Genomic DNA, 19179 nt, shown 5'->3' with positions numbered 1-19179 from the left:
CACATTTCGCACTCGCGCTCGCTCGCTCGCTGCCAGCGAGAGCGAATTACGTGCATTACGCGTGATGAATCTATTGTGTGCGCTCGTTTCACGCCGCGTTCGCAATACACATGTGCCAGTTTGCGCGACATGCAAATAATTACGGCATGCCCTCATATTCGCGGTTGCTATGGTAACAATGTCAATCAAATGACATTTGTTGTGAGGGCGCTAGTGGTAAAAATGTGCAAATGTCAAACACGACTCGGGCATTATTAAAATTATATTATCGTCGTGAACGCACTCGTCGCGCTACATTAAAATGCCATGAGCGATTCGCATCCATTTCCGACGTCTGCGCGTTTGTTTCGCTTTTATTTCGAGTTGCACGTTGCAATAACAATGCATTTTGTGTCGGGGACGTGCTGCTGGTAGTAGCAGGAATATACCATGCGCGCGGCGCGGCGTATAGTGGCTTTTTAATAATGTTATGTCGCACGACGTGCACGTCGCCGCCAGCAGGGGCGCGCACCGAGTGTGACTATCTCCCTAAAATAGGCGAACCCGTGCCGAGCGGACCATTAAATGCGAAATAAATGTCTTTGCGATGCGCTGATATCGTAATTGCTTCGGATTTTACTTTTATCGGGCGCTCATAAAGAAAGCCAGCGAGCGACGCGTTTAAAAACGTCATTTTATTATTCGCAATCTAAATGTGAGGTTATATTTAGATCGACAGCTGAGTGGGGTTACTAAACAACGGAAACAAGTTGCCTAGCAACCAAAAGTGGTTGCATAGTAACAAAAACAAATTTATCAATAAGCAAAACTAGTTGCCTAGCATCAAAGCGAATAAAACCTTCTTTTTATTATTCGCTGCCTAAAAGTGAGGTTATATTTAGATTGACAGCTGTGCAGGCTACTAGGCAACAAAAACAAGTTGCCTAGCAACCAAAAACATGTTTCCTAGCAAGCAAAACTGGTTGCCTAGCAACAAAACGTTAAAACGTCATTTTATCATTCGTCATCAAAATGTGAGGTTATATTTAGCTGAAGCAGCTGTGAGGGTTGCTAGGCAACGAAAACAAGTTGCCTAGCAACCAAAAACTTGTTCCCTAGCAAGCAAAACTGGTTACCTAGCAACAAAACCTCCAAAACCTAATTTTATTTACTGCTGCCTAAAAGTGAGGTTATATTTAGATTGACAGCTGTGCAGGCTACTAGGCAACAAAAACATGTTTCCTAGCAAGCAAAACTGGTTGCCTAGCAACAAAACGTTAAAAACGTCATTTTATCATTCGTCATCAAAATGTGAGGTTATATTTAGCTGAAGCAGCTGTGCAGGTTACTAGGCAACGTAAACAAGTTGCCTAGCAACCAAAACATGTTCCCTAACAACCACAACTGGTTGCCTACCAACAAAACCTCCAAAAACCTAATTTTATTATTCACTACCTAAAAGTGAGGTTATATTTAAATTGACAGCTGAATAGGTTACTAGGCAACTTTCCTAACAACCAAAACTGGTTGCCTAGGCAACAAACCAACCTGTTCCTAACCTAATTCTAAACCGAAAGCCAAGTAAAAGTTAATTAATTGAATAAATTACCAGCCATGTAGGTAGAATTAATAATCCGCTCACTCGTCGGCCCGATGATAGCAAGATTAAAGACGGGCCCACTAAAGATGGAACGTAATTGATTATGCCTTACCTTAAAATGCCGTCCACGTTATCCGCCGGTACCGTTACATCCAAACGCGATAAAGTTATTAAGATAATAGACACTCTGAAACAAATAAAAAAAAAAAAAAAAATTAGTATGCTGCGCCATTTTGAATAATGATAAACATGTTAATTAAATGATTTAAAAAGAAAATATTCTCAACTCGACTCGACTCCGTCAATGACAGTCGTCGACGTCGTCGTCGGCGGTAATAATCCAAGCGGGAGGTCTCTTCTTCACTCGTTCACTCTTATTACGCATTATTACATTACAAGCATTACATCCATTACGATGCGCGCACACGAGGTCGGGTTAGCTGCGTTCGTGCCCGCGGGCGCGCACTTAAAGCACGTTCATTGATTACGCTTGTAATTTAATTGAAATTTTATTGAATGCGTGTGTTTCAAGGGCGTGCGAGAGTGAAAAACTGATCATTGCAGTAATTAACAAATTATTCACAAATATAATACAGTAGAGTCCGGTTATAATGACATCGAAGGGAATTGACAAACACGTCATAATAAGCGGACGTCATACAAAGCGTTTTGTGAAATGAAATCCCTTTTTTATGTAAATATGTACATATTCATACATATTAAATCAAAATCAAAATTGCACGTAATCAGCACATTATAACACATACAAGTGTATTTTTTACTTCAAGTAATCTGTAATTTTTTTCTGCTTTTGTTTTTTCATTTAATTAATTTTCTTGTGATTTTCGAAGCCTCTTCGGTTTCAAAACATTTGAATTGAACGATTGCTTAATGCGGTTCTTGTTTTTTAAAAAGCATTGAGATTGTCGAATGACCCACGCCAAATTCGGATTAATGGAAAATACGGATTAAGTCGTGGTCAAGGTGCTGCTGCCCGAATGCTTATATTTATTATTTAAGCATTTGGTCTTTCCGATAGTAAATACATAAAAGTAATTTGACAATCATAAAAGAAATGTAGCAATAAATATAAAAAGTTCGCCACGTGTCGAACGTCGTCGGGTATCAACGAACATTACCGGAGGTGTAAAGAATCATGTTGGTCAATATAACCGGACATAATCTGTTAAAAATGGGTCATAATAAGCGACATGTCACTGTAAGCGAAGTCATTATATCCGACTTTTTTATACAGAATTTTATATGAAAACCAAACTTGGTAGTGTAGGTACGTCATAATAACCGGTTGGTCAATATAAGCGGAGTCATAATAAACGGATTCTACTGTAATATATTTCTATTTCTTGTATTGGTTTGAAGGTTTTAAAGGTTATAACATAACCAAACTTGAAAAAACAAACGCGTTGCATTGAAAGTTTGTCGTGTAATTAAATTTCGCTTGTGACTCCCTCGTGTGCCGTGACTGTTGTGAATTACTGCGGTTTGCGAACGTGTGATGCGAAAATAGCGCAGCAGAAAAAAAAAACCACAGCGAGAGGAAAATAGACGAGAGGCACACTTAATTGACGTCCAAATTATATTCATTGTGGCGAAGCGTCGGGTGCCCGTTGTGCACATTGCTCATTCCATTCTATCTCCTTCTATTCCATTCCTTTTTTTTTTTCGTTTTTTCGTTTTTTGTAAAAATACACCACACCAACTGTAGCTGTGCAATGCAATTCAGCGAGTGCCCAGCGGCATGAATTAGAATTGAAATGCAGGCAACTTTACCATCACGAAATAAAACGAAATAACAGGAGGTGGTTTTTTGGTGCCGGGATAAATCATACGCCGCGCAGAATTTAATGATTGCAATAAAAAAAGTTTTGAGCATAAAAAACTTAAATTCCGAGTAGTCATTGTATAATATCAATGTTTGGAGGTTATGCGCGTAAGCCGTGTAAGAGTTTATTGGCGATTGTGGGGCCTACGTTCCATCGCGGCCCGACCTTTATTAAATTTAGGCGTGTTTTTACGACGACGACGCCAACTCTTCAAGTTGGGCTCTGCTTTGCATCACACAGCTGGCTGTGGGCGCCGCGCCGGTTTGAATCTTTAAAATTTAAGAAGTTGTTAGCAATGTAAGTATGCACTTCCACTTCGAGGACCCGCTCGTAAACTCGTCGACTTGATGAGTTTTCCCTAGTTTTAATTCGTTTTGGAACAGCATGACTCACCTTCGCCTAAGTACAATTCCAACCACCTTCTGTTCTCAACTGCTTAAATTTCATCCTTTGAATCCACTTCAAATATGCTCACGGTGGTCATTTCTATAGCTAAATACCTAATACCCTATTAAAATCATTTAAATCTCTTTCGTGTTGTGTTTTTTTTTTTAGGGAACATTTGTTGAGTGTGATCAAGATTGAGTTCTAGGAGTTGGCTTTTTTTGGGCAAGTTGAGTGTGTGTCTTCGTTCTTCGTGTGTGGTTTCTGTGGCGCCATGCTTTAAAGCTCTCTGCGCGTGTTTTTGTGAGCTTGGGCATGAAACGCACAGATACACAGCTACACTTGTCCAGATCCATAGATATAGAAAAAAGACCACCGAAAACACACACATATAGAAATATCTGGGTTCAATCAATGAATAGTGAATAGAGTCATAGTGCTATTGGGCTATTCAGAATCCAGAAAAGTCTGTTTCGAATACAGAAGCTACTTTGAAAGCGCTTAATAGCGTCATTATAGGTCACACATAAAAAATTTCCGCCATTTTGTCAAAGGGACTACACATTAAAACGTTTTTTTCGGTTCGAATTAAATAAATCACAACATAAATTACCATCAAATGCAAAAGTACGTGAATTTAAATAATATATTAAGTATCAAGTGGTTAAACTGAGATTTTACTCACGAGATTGATTGAGAGCAAGCGTAGGAGCGTTTAATTGATCCTGTGTTTGACTACGTTTAACCACGAAATGCTCACAAATTTTTTCTACTTCCACTCTAGTTCCACACTTAGGTTTTTGTATTTCAACTTATGCATTTTAAATTTTCGAAATTCGAAGCTCCGCCCCGTAGATAATGCCCGTGAATAAAGTACTTTACTCACGCCCGTATATAAAGTACCACTTTTTGCGCCTAAAAACCGTGCACTTTATAGGTGAAAGTAAAAAAACGACTAACGCAGTTGCAATATTTTGATTGCAAAATTTGACTCCAAAATAATTACCAACATATTCACATTTATATTATAATCAAATATAATTTAAGTCGCAGTTGCATCACACACACAAAGTATATGTTGATAATGTTTTACGATGCGTTGCGACAGATCTAAAAGCCCGCCGTTAAAAAAAACTGCATACAAATTCGAATTTGCATTATTCGAACGTATTTGCATTATTATCGGACGCGCGGCTCAAAACTAACGCCAGCCAGCAGCGATGCGGCGATGGTAATAAATCCCGCATCGTTGCATAAATAACGCCGATATAAAATGAAAATGCATACAATGCACATGCACACACAGCGCCAACAAAAAAAATCTATGCCTGTGTGCAAGCCTGCGTGTGACTGTGGGCTAGTGCGATGTATTTGCATTTCGCATCTGTTTGTTAGTGCTTTATCCGATGCCGCAATGCTATATAACTTTATGTCACACAACAAAAGGGGTTTGCTTCATTGTGAATTGTAATAGAAAAAATCATCACAGAAACAAAAAACAATGAAAAAATTAGTTTTATTGTATTTTAAGTGTTGAAATTTAACTTTTTGAAATTCGTTTGGTAATTTTTGCATTTTTTACAATTAAATCAAGTGTATTGCAACAGAAAAAATGATAACGAAACAAAAAAACATGAGTTTTACTGTATTTTAAGTGCTAAAATGAAACTTTTTGTAAATTTTGATATTTTTTAACTCTTTTAAATTATAACAAACGTGTTGAAATAGAAAAAATCATCACAAAATAAAAAATAATAGAAAAAACGTAGTTTTATTGTCTTTGAAGTGTTAAAATAAAACAATTTGCAACGCGTTTTGTAAATTTCAATATTTTTACTTTTTTTATTATAACAAGTGAATTATAATAGAAAAAATAATCACAAAAATAAAATTAAAAAACCTATTTTTTATGTTTTAAGTGTTAAAATGAAACTTTTCGCATTGCATTTCCTAAATTTCGCAATTTTTCACTTTTTTTAATTATAACAAGTGTGTTGTTGTCCTGCGGTCATAAAATCGATTATATCCACTCCACACCATCACCATACACCCCACATCACCCCATTGTGCGCATTTCGGCAAAAACACATTAAACTCGGCTGGCGCATCCACATTCGCACATTGAAATTGCGTCGAAGCAGAAAAGACACACATCATCAAGCAACAGCATCCCATCGGGGCCGCACCAAGGGGATGCTGCGCGCAAATGTGGCAATAGCAATAGAATACGAAATGTGTGTACTGAATGTGTGCATGAAATGTGCGCGCACGTTAATCGCGGCAATTCGTCACCAATCATTACTCGCGTATCATAAAATCCATATGCTCGGGACGGGTTGGCGTCGACCGATCTATGTGCATATCTTCTGCGGCGTGAAGCGCCATCAGGGGGACGATAAATTGGATCGTGAATGGTGCAACGTATTTTTATGATTCGGTCGCGAACATATTGCGACGTTAAAAAGTGCAAATTATCACATTGCGCAAACACTTAAAAATATTAAGCGCGAAAATAAATGTTTAAAATTAAAATATTTTTTGTACCCAGCTGTTTGATTTTCTTTTTTCATATTTTTAAATTGTGCTCATTTAATGTGCAAGTCACATTTCGGCCCTAATGCGCATAATTATCCTCATTAATTTCCGTATTTCGGTGCGCGCGTGTGTCGACCGTATCGCGTTTGTGCTTTGCACCCTCCTCGTGTGCGTTACGCCGGCACGTACGGATAAAACGGTACACCCTCGGCGGCCGTTAGGGATTTGGGGCGCGCAATACGCAACCGAATTATAATCCCGTAAACAGTGCGCGTTTATTCACTCCGCCGGGCGCGAAACGCACTTTGCGACGACGGTGTTTGTCGTCGGCGGCGGCGGTGCGCCGTAATGATATGGGGTGAAGGCCGCCTTCGAGGGTGCCTCGAGGGTGCCACCCACCGGTGCGCTACGATCGTGTCTAGTGTCTGCAAAAGCAATAGCTAGGCGAGGAATGCATCTTAATTGCGCTTAATCATCCGCAGTATTAGTGCAATCATTAATTTTTATCAATTTAAGGGATGATATTACATTTTATTTATGAGAAACAAATTTATTATCAAAATTATTAATTATTTTAATATTTAAAAAAAAAGTTTAATATTATTTTTTACTTTGCATATTTGAATTTATTCTAAGCACCCTTAGCAAGCACATGTTGTATTGTAAGGGTGCAGGTAGTACTTGTGTACAAATTGTAGAAACGTGTCTCGTTCACCTGGCGCACCGCCTCGTTCGTCGCCTGTCGTTGTTCGGCTGATTTATTTGAGTCGTTTGTGTGTGAATTGAATATTTCTGCGTAATTTCAGAGAACGCACCCTCGAAACATTTTCAATGTTAAAATGTTAACATTTTTCATATATACGAAATACAATAGAAAGTTTTGAGACCAACGCACAAGCACAAGAAGAAGCAATTTATAAAGTATTGAGTTTTTTTTTTTTGAGGGAAAAGCACTCAAACAAACGAAAACATAAATAAAGGGAAATTTTCGAAAATTTTAGGTTTCGTATTTACTTTGACTGTGAGTAACTTTTTATTTATTGCTTGGAAATTAATGAAACTGCTGCCAAAAGTTTGTCAATGGGGAAAAATTTGTATAAATGTAAAAAATTCAATTTTTATGACAAAAACTCAAATATTTGCTTAAAAAATAATGAATTTGCGTCAGATAAGCTTAAAATTTGATTATAATTAATAAAATAATATAATTACAATCAAAAATGTATAAAATTCAAAATACTCTATTAATTATTCACCCCTAAACATAAAATAAGTAAAATTAATTTTAAAACGTTTCCTAAATATTTACATTTTACTTCTCGATTTTTATTTTTTATGATTTTAACCATAACTTTGAAAATATTTATTGTAAAATGTTACCAATCGCAGTAAATTGAACCCAATTCACTACCCAACCCACAGAAACAAATATTTTCCCATTTTCCCTAACACAACCCCCAATAATTCACCCTTTATTCCTGCCTTTCCAGCAAAAAATCAAAACAAATCAAATCCGGCGCAATTCTTCTCGAAACTTCCCGAAACTGCTGACAAAGTAACTCAAAAGCACAAGAAGTCTAAAGCCGAAGTCCATAATAAAAACACAAAATACTTATGCTAATATCACATCCCATCTCGTGCCTTCCTAGCAACCCTCGCCGCACCATCCGTTCCATCAATTTCACTTACGTAAGCGCACGAAAAAGCCGCACCAGCATGCGAGATGACATTGAATCAGCCCGAATAATATAATAAGAACGAAGGCTTTCAATCTCGCGAACCGAGCGACTACCCACTGCCAAGAAAATGTCCGCAGACTCGCAGAAGACTCCCGAAGCAAACAGACATGGATGCATGGATGGCGCATTCAGGCAAAGCCATTGTATTTATAAAACATGACTATGGGGTATTTTTCTTTTATGCGCCTCTCCGCATCATGCATACGCGCACCACTCGAGAAACTCTTGCAGCAGCGCAGAGTGTGTAGGTACATACTTGTGCTTATCCGACGGGCGCATCTCCACGTTCTTTTCTACTTCGATTCCAGTACATTCATCGAAGAGTAAAGAGATAAAAATTGCCGTAGAGGCAGAACAGCTGTAGGGAAATTAACAATACGCCCTTGATTGAAAATTCTATATGTATAAAACAAAATGTGTTAGTTACAGCGTTTATAACTCAAGAACGCGTGGATAGATTTTGATGATCAATGGTTTATTGGATTCGAATTTAACCCCAATAAAAGAATAATTAATAAAATATTAAAAATTATCACGCAAAGGGTGTTAAATAATAGATTAAAGTTTATATAGTGATTGTATCATAGTTTTAGTTAAATAATTGAACTCCAGATGGCGCTAAAATGCATTATTAGTATTTTTCATTATTTTAAAACAAAATTATTGATGGAATTAATTATTTTTAATAATTAAAAACGTAATACGCAATAAAAATATGTTTGTCACATTAATGACACCTAAATTACCACAACAACCCCACGAGCAATTAAAGATTAACGATTACCATCAAGATCGATCATAATCGTTATTGCATTCCACACGAATAATGCGTTATAGGGGTTGGCCGGCGGTGGACGCGGTGAACAGACCAAACTTTCCCAAAATGTTCCCCGAAAAGTGTTCCGAAGGTTTAATTTCCCGTCATACCGCCTGTCAAAATAAGCCCCACGTTCGAGGATATATCTTCACCGGAGCGCATTAAATCCACTCGCCGTACAGCGCGCCCGTTTCCTCTTTCAACAATTTTCGACATTCCATACATCCCGACAACCGACAACCCCAAACTTGCTCTTGCTCCAAACTACATACATCTATACGAGTGTCTATGCTATTCGGGGATGCGTCCGGACTTGTGAATACTGAAGTGCCATGGCAACCCTCCGCGCACACACATCCAAACTATTATGGTGTTTACTTTAACGCGCACCAAGCTTTTGTCTACGACAATCAGATTGTGCGCGCGCCGAAAATTTGTATGCTATTGATAAGCGGGACCAGCAGGGAAAAATTTCGAAAGTTTGTTCATCACTCAATTGAATGGGTTTTGGAGCTATAGAGAGTGAGAGAACAATGAGTTTACGTGACTGTAACATAAACTACCGGCCCAAGTTGATAATGTTGGTAGTAATGTAGCAAGTAGTAATATAAATTCAAGTGTAAGGGATGCGCTCGAGTTGAATTTGGGGTTTAGCACGGGTTGTGAATTGTGAATTTTGGATTGTGTCAGCAAAAGATAGTGATAGCATAGTTTTGGTTCAGCTGCGGCTTTTGGTTGGTTGCGAAAGCAAAATGTCAAGACGATAATCGTATGATGTATGATCGCACATGCGAATAGAAATGGAAATGTTATTGTAACCGCTAAAGGAAATTGTTATTATTGTTTAAAGGGTAATGTAATTTTATACTTCAGAAGAAAAAATAACAAAAAGGAAGGATTTTTAGTTAAGTTTTGCTTAAAAATCAGAATAAATATTCTAAATGTATAGGCAACACATAATACATGTATGCACACATTAAAAATTGCATAATTATTGCTTATTCTTCAATTTTACATTTTATCGGTAAGAAAATCATTGTAATCCCAAGAGGAAATTATTATTCTTGTTCAAAAATGAAGTTATTTATTAATTCAGAATAGAAAATGAAAAAACACGATTTTTTGATTAATTTTGCTCCAAAAATGAAAATAAATATTCTCAATGTGTAGGCAACACATAACACATATAATAACCCATTAAAAATAGCATAATTATTGCTTATTCTTCGATTTAACATTATCGTTCACATGCCAACATAAATTTTCCTATTAAAGTGCTTTTATTTGTATCGCGATGTGATTAATGTTGCATTGTAATAAATTCGTTCTGATTGATATTGCCCGATGTGCCCGAAGGACCATTAATGCCGGCGCATTGTTGCAAACGGCGCATTCAGCTCGGAGCGCACAATTAACCACATTTCATTATGATGCACCGTCCGCGTCCTCTCGCTCTCTTGGCAGCAAGTTTTCGTTTACTGCGTGAATTTTACGGTGCCTACACACACACCAATACACACCAATTCACAACAAACGCAGGCAGGGTTAGAAAAGGAAGCAGCACTTTAGAAAATCTAAAACGAAATTGATGGTTTCGACCATAGACCATTTACACACCCTCTTGCACCAAACACACCCTCAGTGTGCGTTTTGTGGATGTGTGCGTGCTTCAATGCGCCGTTCGGTTTTCTTTTCTCGATGGAGCGAGAGAAAGCAATTAGTTTCAGTTGCCAGCATGCCAACAATGGTAATGTTCTGTTCGTGCGTTTACCAAGTTTCCGTCGGCGGGACGGTAACGCATAAATGCATCAGCAATCAGTGGCAATATGGAAATGCAGCTGCACAATTTTAATTTACACTTTTTTTCAACGCACACACAAACTTAAATTAAGTCTATTTCTGTTCATTTTAAAACATTTTCTGATTTTTACATTCCGCCATGTGATTTTTTATAATTTGAAACATTTTGATTCGCTTCACCTCATTAAAATCGAAAAATCTCCCCCTGATTGATTCGCCGCAGTGCGCCGGCTGCGCGCACCAAACATAGTAACCATTAACAAACTCGATTCTTTCATCCTCTCTCATTCTTATCCTCTCCATCGTTACACGTATGTAGTACTTTAGTTACCTCATACCTGTATCCCGCTCGCTCGTATACATTATCATATTTATCGCGGCGCGCAATGGAATTGAATTTAAATTCCAAATTCGATCGTGATTTAAGTACGCATTCAATTTCGGATTATTTCGGATTTGCTCCGTACGCCGCATTAAATAATAATAATCACGGGTAATGTCAATTTTAATGCCGCGCGGCGCGTTCGCTTATTATCGAAGGCCCCGATTATCCGTTTATTGCGCGCATTTCTTCGCTGAGAGCCAACCGGTTCCAGGTCTTTAATTCAGTACTTAGAGTATTCCTGAATGTTGGCCACTCGGCCGACCCTTTTTTTTTATCTTATTTTTCTTATTTTATACCGAGACCTGTGCGCGATGCGGTAATACTGTTTTTAATTTTGATCCCAATCCCGTTTTTGCCTTTTATGTAATCGGTAATCGCTTTAATTAAGGTGAGATCCGTATTTGGCAACCCAACAGTTTTCCAATTCGGTATAATCTGTTCGTTTTTTTTTTTTATTATTTCGGCGTATTTTGCGCGTGCTGTGTCGAATTGTGTATCATTTTACTCCGGGTGAAATTAAAATATTTTGCAAACCCGTCTGCCAGCCCGGATTAAAATTGCTTCCCACGTGTGGAAGCGGCGTCACTCGAGTGCCTGTCACATGCATGAACATTTCACGCTCATATTTCTTCCCAGCGTGCATTTTTCCTCAAAGTTTAATGCAATTTTTGCGGTTTTCATCGCACGGTGTGCGCGCACAGCTGCGTCATCCGCGGAAAAGCCGTGTTTCCTTCGCGAAGCCTTTCATCGGCGGCGCTGTGAGAAACATTAAACGTGTATCAAAAGAGCGCGAAGCGTACGAAATATTTCATAGTTTTATAGTTGGCGTTTGGTGCGCCGATGCAAAATACGTTCCAGCGCGTCGTCGTGTCGGCTTTGTTACCGTACTGCAGGCACAGTGCCCACGTTTGCGGTTAACAGCGAAATAACTCGCGAATAAACCGCGCCACTTGCGGTTTTTTTACACATTGCTCCATACGATTATGCATCGTTGTACGTTTTGCAGCGTACTTTTTGTAACTTAGTTGAGAGCAGCGCAGAGGGATCTCCGCCGGCTTGAAATATGCGTCTGCGTCTCCTACAAGCGCTCGCGTTTCGTTTAAATGCGTTTTTTACGCTGGCAGCGAGCATGACTGGCGGATGTGCACAGCATTAACATGCGAAATTGGCGCCCTGCGCTGCCTTATTTTCGTAATTTGCCGATTTAGGCATTGGCGGATGCGTTGCATCATCGTTTCATTCTAGAATTGCACACAAATGTAAACAATAACGTAAGTGTTGGCTTACCTTATCGTATCGCCGAATTGAATATTTATTCACTGCACTCAACAATATAAAACGTGTAAAAGTGTAATTCAAAGCACGCTTGCAACACGATCACTCGCGAAATTAATAGAGGTTAGTTTTGTGCACATGAGCAAATTTTGCAGCGGTGTAAATGTGTTATATTGGTTGCCTATATTAATACTTTCAATATTATTCGCAATGAAAACCGCGAAATATGAAATATCTCGAGAATAAATTCACGCTCGATTGAAGACAAAACGTGTTGACATCTACTGTATCTTACCTATCGTATCGCCAAGTAGAATATATTCATTTACTGCACTGAACAATATAAAAAGTATAAAAGTCTGATTCACAGCACGGTTTCAACACACCATACCCACTCGAGTATTATAAAGGTTAGATTTCTGCGCATGCGCTCTACATCGCTCTCAACGTGTATTATGGGTTGCCTATATTACAACTTTCAAACTAACGATGAAAACCTGGAAATATTGAATATTTCAATAATAACTTCTCGTCCGATTAAAGACAAAACGCGTTGACATCAAGTTATACGGAATGCGCGCTTCACACAACCTAATAGACTTCGCTCCGTAGTATAATCGATCGGCATCGAAAATATTTACGACATAGTTTCCCAATAATTACGCCGATAAATTTAGCCCCCCGAAAAGCGAACACGCCGGTTGAACAAAGAAGCACACAAAGAATAATTTCCACCGCGAGCCGCCGATGTATTATAGTGCTGCTTTTTTTATCGACGCTGCCGCCAGCTTTCATCATTCCGAACGCGCGGACCTCGGCGGAGAATTGCGCCCCGATATGGCGATGGCGCGCGGCATTGTTATGATGGCATGCGACGTCGATGCCAGGCTATCTCCTCTTTGAAGCGTCTGGCATTCGCGTCATGTGCGCCTCGCTTATTTCGTTCGTGACCCAAATCTGTATTCGGAAAAATTTACGAATGCGACATGAGAAACAGCCGCGCGCCGCAACTGTCCTGGATTCGTATAAATATGGCTGCATTGGCTGCGGCGCAAAAAATAAATAAAATAGCAGACATAACATAAAAAATTACTGCCTAGGCGGTGGAAGACCGAGTTATATTTGGTGTTTTGGAGTAAATGCGTGTGGCATATGGTTTTAATTAAACTGGTAAAGCTAAATAGAGGAAAAAGTCATAAAATTTACTGTAGAGCGAAAACTATAAGAGATATCATTAAAATTTCTTCAGAGTATGAAACTAGATTAAATTATCTATCAAACTAATAATAATTTAATGTTCTAACATCTTTGATGAGAGCGTAATTCATGAAAATGCGAAATATTACACAAAAAAACAAAATTTACAAAAAAGCTTATATTTCAGACACTAGGCAAAATAATTTAATTTTTTTGATGGGAAATGATAATTAATAAAATTATCTGACGATTACAAAGTGTATTTGAATTTGAAATAATTTTTTGCCCATTTAATTTGACATTAAATAAGTAACACATTTTTTCATAAAAATAATTTTTTTCAATTAAACACGAATTAAACAAATTTGCAACCAAATATTTTTATATTTTTGAACTAATTATTAAAGTAGATTAAATTATCTTTAAAATGATGTATAACACAATTATGTAGCATTTTTGGAACATACTGTAAAGTTCAAAAGAAAGACATCTTTAAATAGAACAACACTTTTCCAACTTCAAAACATGATTTACTAAATGGCTTATATCTTTAGAACCAAAGAAGATAATTTAATTATGCTTGATGTATGTGACACCTGATAAAATTTACTAAAACATAGGCTTTTAAAAATGTTCTATTTTCATTTTAAACGCCTTAAAACTGATGTTAAAATTAGGTTATTTTCAGTTTTTAAAAATCAAAAAATCCAATTTATTAACTTATTAAACAAAAAGAAAGCTATATAAATTATTCTTATTCTTTTTGTGCCATATTACGACGATAATATAATTGTACATTAAATTATGTTGTATTTTAATTAGAAATGATTGCTCTGCTCCTTTTGCAGCATTTCTATTTTAGGTGTTTTTGTACGGCTTCACAGATTTTCGGAATGCCCACACCCTTTGCTTTTCCTCAACCGCCGTGAAGCTGACATTCTAAAAATAAACTTTATCAACGGTCGATTTCCGCGCGCAAGAGCCTTCTGCGTTCTTCAATTCATCCCATGTTCGTCGTCGCCGTCGCGCAATTGAACCGAATAATCGTAATTAGCCATAGAGTTATTTCAGGCGCGCAGGAACCGAGAGGAACGAGCGACGACTTTATCACAGTTATTAGCGATTTTATTATCGGGCTTCGCCGGGCGGCGGAACGAAGCCGAGCCCAAAGGCCCCGACCGCGAACGGAAGACCGCCGAGAGACGCCCGGTCGCCCCGCTGGCCGGCATCACGCGAGGCGGCGACGCGCGCAATAAAAATTAATTAAGTTTCGTGACCGTACCGAAAGCCCCGCACTCGCTCGCTCGCGCCGCAATAAAGAAGTGATTCGCCTTTATTTATTTACGCCGCGCACACCGGCGCGCCGGCTCACCGGACTCACGGAATTGCCAATTCATAATTAATTATTATGTAATTAAATTTCGCCGTGCGTCGTTCATAAAATAATTAAACACGCGCAAATAAAAGCCAGCTAGGAATGGATTTGAAAAATAAATTACATTGCCGATTCTGCCAATTAGTCTCCATGCGTATTATTTATTCAATATTCCAATATACAATATGGTAAAAGTTTTATTTTAATTATTTATCAATTACTCGAAAACTACTTGAGTTATAACAATAATTTTTTCACCAAATAATTTTATATTAAATTTAGCAACAAAATATGCAAAGAAATTAGTTTTATTAATTTTATATCAAAAGTTATGGTGAAATTTGTATGAATTTTATGAATTATTATAAAAATCAAGTATAATTGTTAATAACTTTTTGTGTAATAATCTAATCAACATTCTCTTTTCGCCAGTTGATAAATAATTTAATTCCTAATCGATATCCGTTTAAATAAACGTTCTAAGATAAATAGTTTTCGAATAATTCACTAATAACTAAAACTATTCAAATCTACGAATTGTTGTAATTATTTACAAATTACTCGAAAACCAATAAACTTGTATTAACAATTCCTTCAAATATCTATTCAATATTAAATTCTCTACCTTCTGAACTACATATTTAATTGATAACAATTTTTGATCAAAAGTTATTAACACTTTAAACCAAATTTTATAAATTTTAACAAAATTAAACTTTAATTGATTATAATTCCATTTCAACATATCACAATATTCAAAAATATATATAATTTGATGTAGATTAATAGTTAGAATATATATTCGAAAGAATCAATAATAAATTCCAAATAGTTTCGGAATAATTCACTAAAAACTAAACAATCGCACGTATTTCCCACACATGTTACACCAGCGTGTATAAATCCCAATAAACGAACAGTAGAATTCAATAAAACATAAACTCGCTTATTTTGTGTGTTATTGTTGAATATTTTCCAACGGCGCACATACGCCGCATGAAATTCAATATAAATTTTAATTCTAACCGGCGTAAAAATGAATGCGTGTATTTAATTTCACGCCCGTTTGCTGTCACACACTGACGATAGAAATAAAGCGAAATAAAGCTACAGCAATGACACGCCGAAGGGGGAAAAACAGCCGCAGTGCAATTTATAAGATGAAAGATGAAAACGACCATCGACGCCGATGCGAATGAAATGGGGAAATGTGCGCGCCGAGAAGAAAACTCATAAAAGACGTAAAACTTTATTATTAACCGCACAGACCGCAGTAAAAACCGCTCGGATACTAACATTTTCTTCTGATGTCGTTTAGTTTGGCTTTTGTTCGATCGTTTACCAAGTTTTCCGCGATTGTTAATCAGGAAAAATGCCAGAAATCGGAAATTAAATTCATACTCATTTTATGGACTTTTTGATTAGTTATAAAAATGTATTAATTTGCAAAAACTTTTATAGAAATATTTTAAACAATTTATTATTGTTTAACAAATTATTTAAACAATTATACAAAATTTATAATGGATTTATTCGAAGAAAAACATTTTTTCTATTTTTCTTGATCAAATTTCGCTTTTTCGACACTTTTAAAACATTTTTAGATAATTTTAAGAAAGTTTTTATTGTTTAAATGAATAAGAAATATTATAGAAGAGTTTTTCTATTGTTTAACAAATTATTTAAACGTTTTTATTCGATTTTATTATGAGAAAAACAGTATTTTCTATTTTTTGAAATTATTTTCCAATTTTGGGCAATTTTTAAACGATTTTTGGCATAAATATAAAATTTTCAATTGGTTTATTAAATATGCATCTTTTAAACAATCATATGCAACAAAAAAAATATCAAAAATTTTGTTTGCTCTTCAAATTACAAGCAATTTAGTAGAAAAAAGCAAAAAAAACGAAAATTTTAAATTTTTTTCAATTTTTCGACTTTTAAACACTTTTACAACAATTTATACTAAAAATAAATAATTTTTACTTGTTTTATTAGATAGGAAATCTTTTAAACTATCATATCCAACAAAGAGAACTCAAAATTTTTGTCCGGTCTTAAAATTACAAGCAATTTAGCAAAATTTGTTGCTTTTTTTTTGCAAATTTGCCCCTTTGATCCTTAATACCTTGTCGATTACATTATCATATTCTTTCATTAACATTTGCCTTTTGAACAAGTCATACCACATCGCCTGTGGTCGTGTTCACAACGCGAAACAAAAAGATTCCAATTCGAGTTAAAAATCAAATTTGCGCGATACTCATCTGCATTGTACGTGCATAACGAAGCGTAATTATCGTCCTCGCGGACACGTGGTGCGGTGCTCGTTGGCCTGCCTCATCCTTTCGCTCCCAATTCGCTCTCGCTCGTTCAAATATCTTGCATCTCTGCTCTTGCGCTGCAGCGTTCAAAGTTATTTCTGGTTTCGATTAAATCTCCCTTTTGTTGCGCGACGTTCCGACCGCCCGACCATCCGGCTGTTGGTTCTGTATATTCTGCTGCTCTCTGTGTGTATGTTTGGTGTTGTGTCGTGTCGTTATGTTGTTATGATTATCCGTCGTTTTGTATTTCGTTCGCGGCGGCAGCGGAGTTCAGCCGCGGCTGCCGCTGTCGGGCGCAACTGCACAATCATAACTGTCATAAGCAGAGCATAACGTAATCAAAGCCGGATAATGCGCGCCAACCATCCGACGACGATGCCAGCCGGAATCGTGTTCCCTAAACCGAAACAGCATCGAAATCGAGCTGATTCAGGCGTGGTTGGTTGGCTGCAGCGGGGTTCCAGTTGGGTTTTGCGCCCTGTGTATCCTCCTGTGACACCATCGTCATCATCATCATCAGCTTCTGGTGTAGTTGCCGGGGCAATATCACTATCAGTAACAGTTGCTTGCACTTGGCAGATATACAGAAATTTATTTTGAAACTGTGATATTAAAACTTCAATCTAAAAAGCAATTGACGCTTTTCATTTGGAAATAAAAAGTATTTTCAGTAGCTTTTTTAAAAGTCAAAATATTTTATCTGATAAACAATTTATTGTAGTTTAATATGGTGCAAAAATATTGTAAAAATTTTGTGTAGTTTTTGTGGAATTTCATTTTTTGTAAAACGTGTTTTGATTTTTTTTAGAAAATCGAGTTTTTGCGAAAAATGTGGAAAGCAAAATATAGGTGAATTTATATAGCAATTTATATTATTTTTATTTCACGTCATAGACAATTTATCAAACTTTAAATCTATGAAAAGATTTTGTAAATACCATTAACGGTTATTGCGGAATTTAATTTTTGCAACGCAACTTTTTAATTTTTTTATAACTGCGGTACTTTTTACGTTTTTCTTTTGAAATTTTCAACCATTTCAAATCATGCTAGAATATTGTTTCATACGTTATTTTGTAGATAAACTATTCTATTTTGATGTACGATATAGATTTCCCTAATATCTTCAATAGTTTTTAAAGAATTTAGATTTTTGCAAAACGTGTTTTTAGCAAAAAACAAACTTTTTACTTTTAAGATTTCAGGCATAATAAATCCAACTACAATATTGTTTCATAAGCTATTCTATAGATAAACTATTCTATTTTGATATACAATAAAAATTATTCAAATATATCTTATACTTTAGCACCTACAACCTTTTTCCTAAACAAAAACTCCTTCAAAAATGCGTAAATCTAAAAATAGGTAAATTTCTATACCCATTCAGTCCATTCCAGTCCATAACGAAAATTACCCCAATTGTGCTTCATTTCGGATGAGAAATCGATATTTACTTCATCCATTCGATCGTGATTTACGACCACCAACTAAACTCCACCGAAAAAAAAAAGAAGTAGATTCCCGTTTTCCATTTCCCATTTCGTCCATTTGATCCATTGAAAGTTTAATGGTCTGATTATGCTTTATTCACGATTTTTATTCATATTTCTCGGCATTGTGTTCGCCGCACAGATTTATTTAGCAAGTGCCAACGAAAAGCATTATCTATGAAAATACAAACACACACACATACCAGAGAGACAGCTGTCTACCTCTCTCTCCCTTTTCACGCCAGAATTCGGCGTGGAACATTCTCCAACCGAGCGCACGTTCTTCAAGAGTTCTCCGCATGCACGAAGCGTGAGCCTTTTGTGCGCATTGTGCGCTAATCTATGCAGAAACGTCGGCGAAACATCTATCCGCACGTACGCGGGCGCTATCTCACGTCCGACCAGCATCAGCATCAGCAGGCAGCAATT

General features: G+C 36.8%; 1 long non-coding RNA gene across 3 annotated transcripts in view; it reads right to left on the bottom strand.

Annotated features, from left to right (window-relative positions):
• LOC135799028 (uncharacterized) overlaps positions 1-12489 on the bottom strand; it is a 34265-nt gene extending 21776 nt beyond the window's left edge. For all 3 annotated transcript variants that reach the window (XR_010549867.1, XR_010549868.1, XR_010549869.1), the window contains exons 1-2: positions 12371-12489; positions 1692-1766 (exon numbers count right to left, since the gene is read on the bottom strand). This is a non-coding gene — a long non-coding RNA (uncharacterized lncRNA). The remainder of the gene's footprint in view (positions 1-1691; positions 1767-12370) is intronic.
• Positions 12490-19179: the final 6690 nt, after the last annotated feature.

The sequence above is a fragment of the Atheta coriaria genome, unplaced genomic scaffold, assembly GCF_025399875.1.
Source record: "Atheta coriaria isolate IRGN ID8LTWV9N9 unplaced genomic scaffold, Caltech_Dcor_3.1 hic_scaffold_9_pilon, whole genome shotgun sequence".
NCBI classification, from domain to species: domain Eukaryota; kingdom Metazoa; phylum Arthropoda; class Insecta; order Coleoptera; family Staphylinidae; genus Dalotia; species Dalotia coriaria.
Note: the sequence above shows the minus strand (reverse complement) of the source record. Positions and strands in the feature narration are given on the sequence as shown.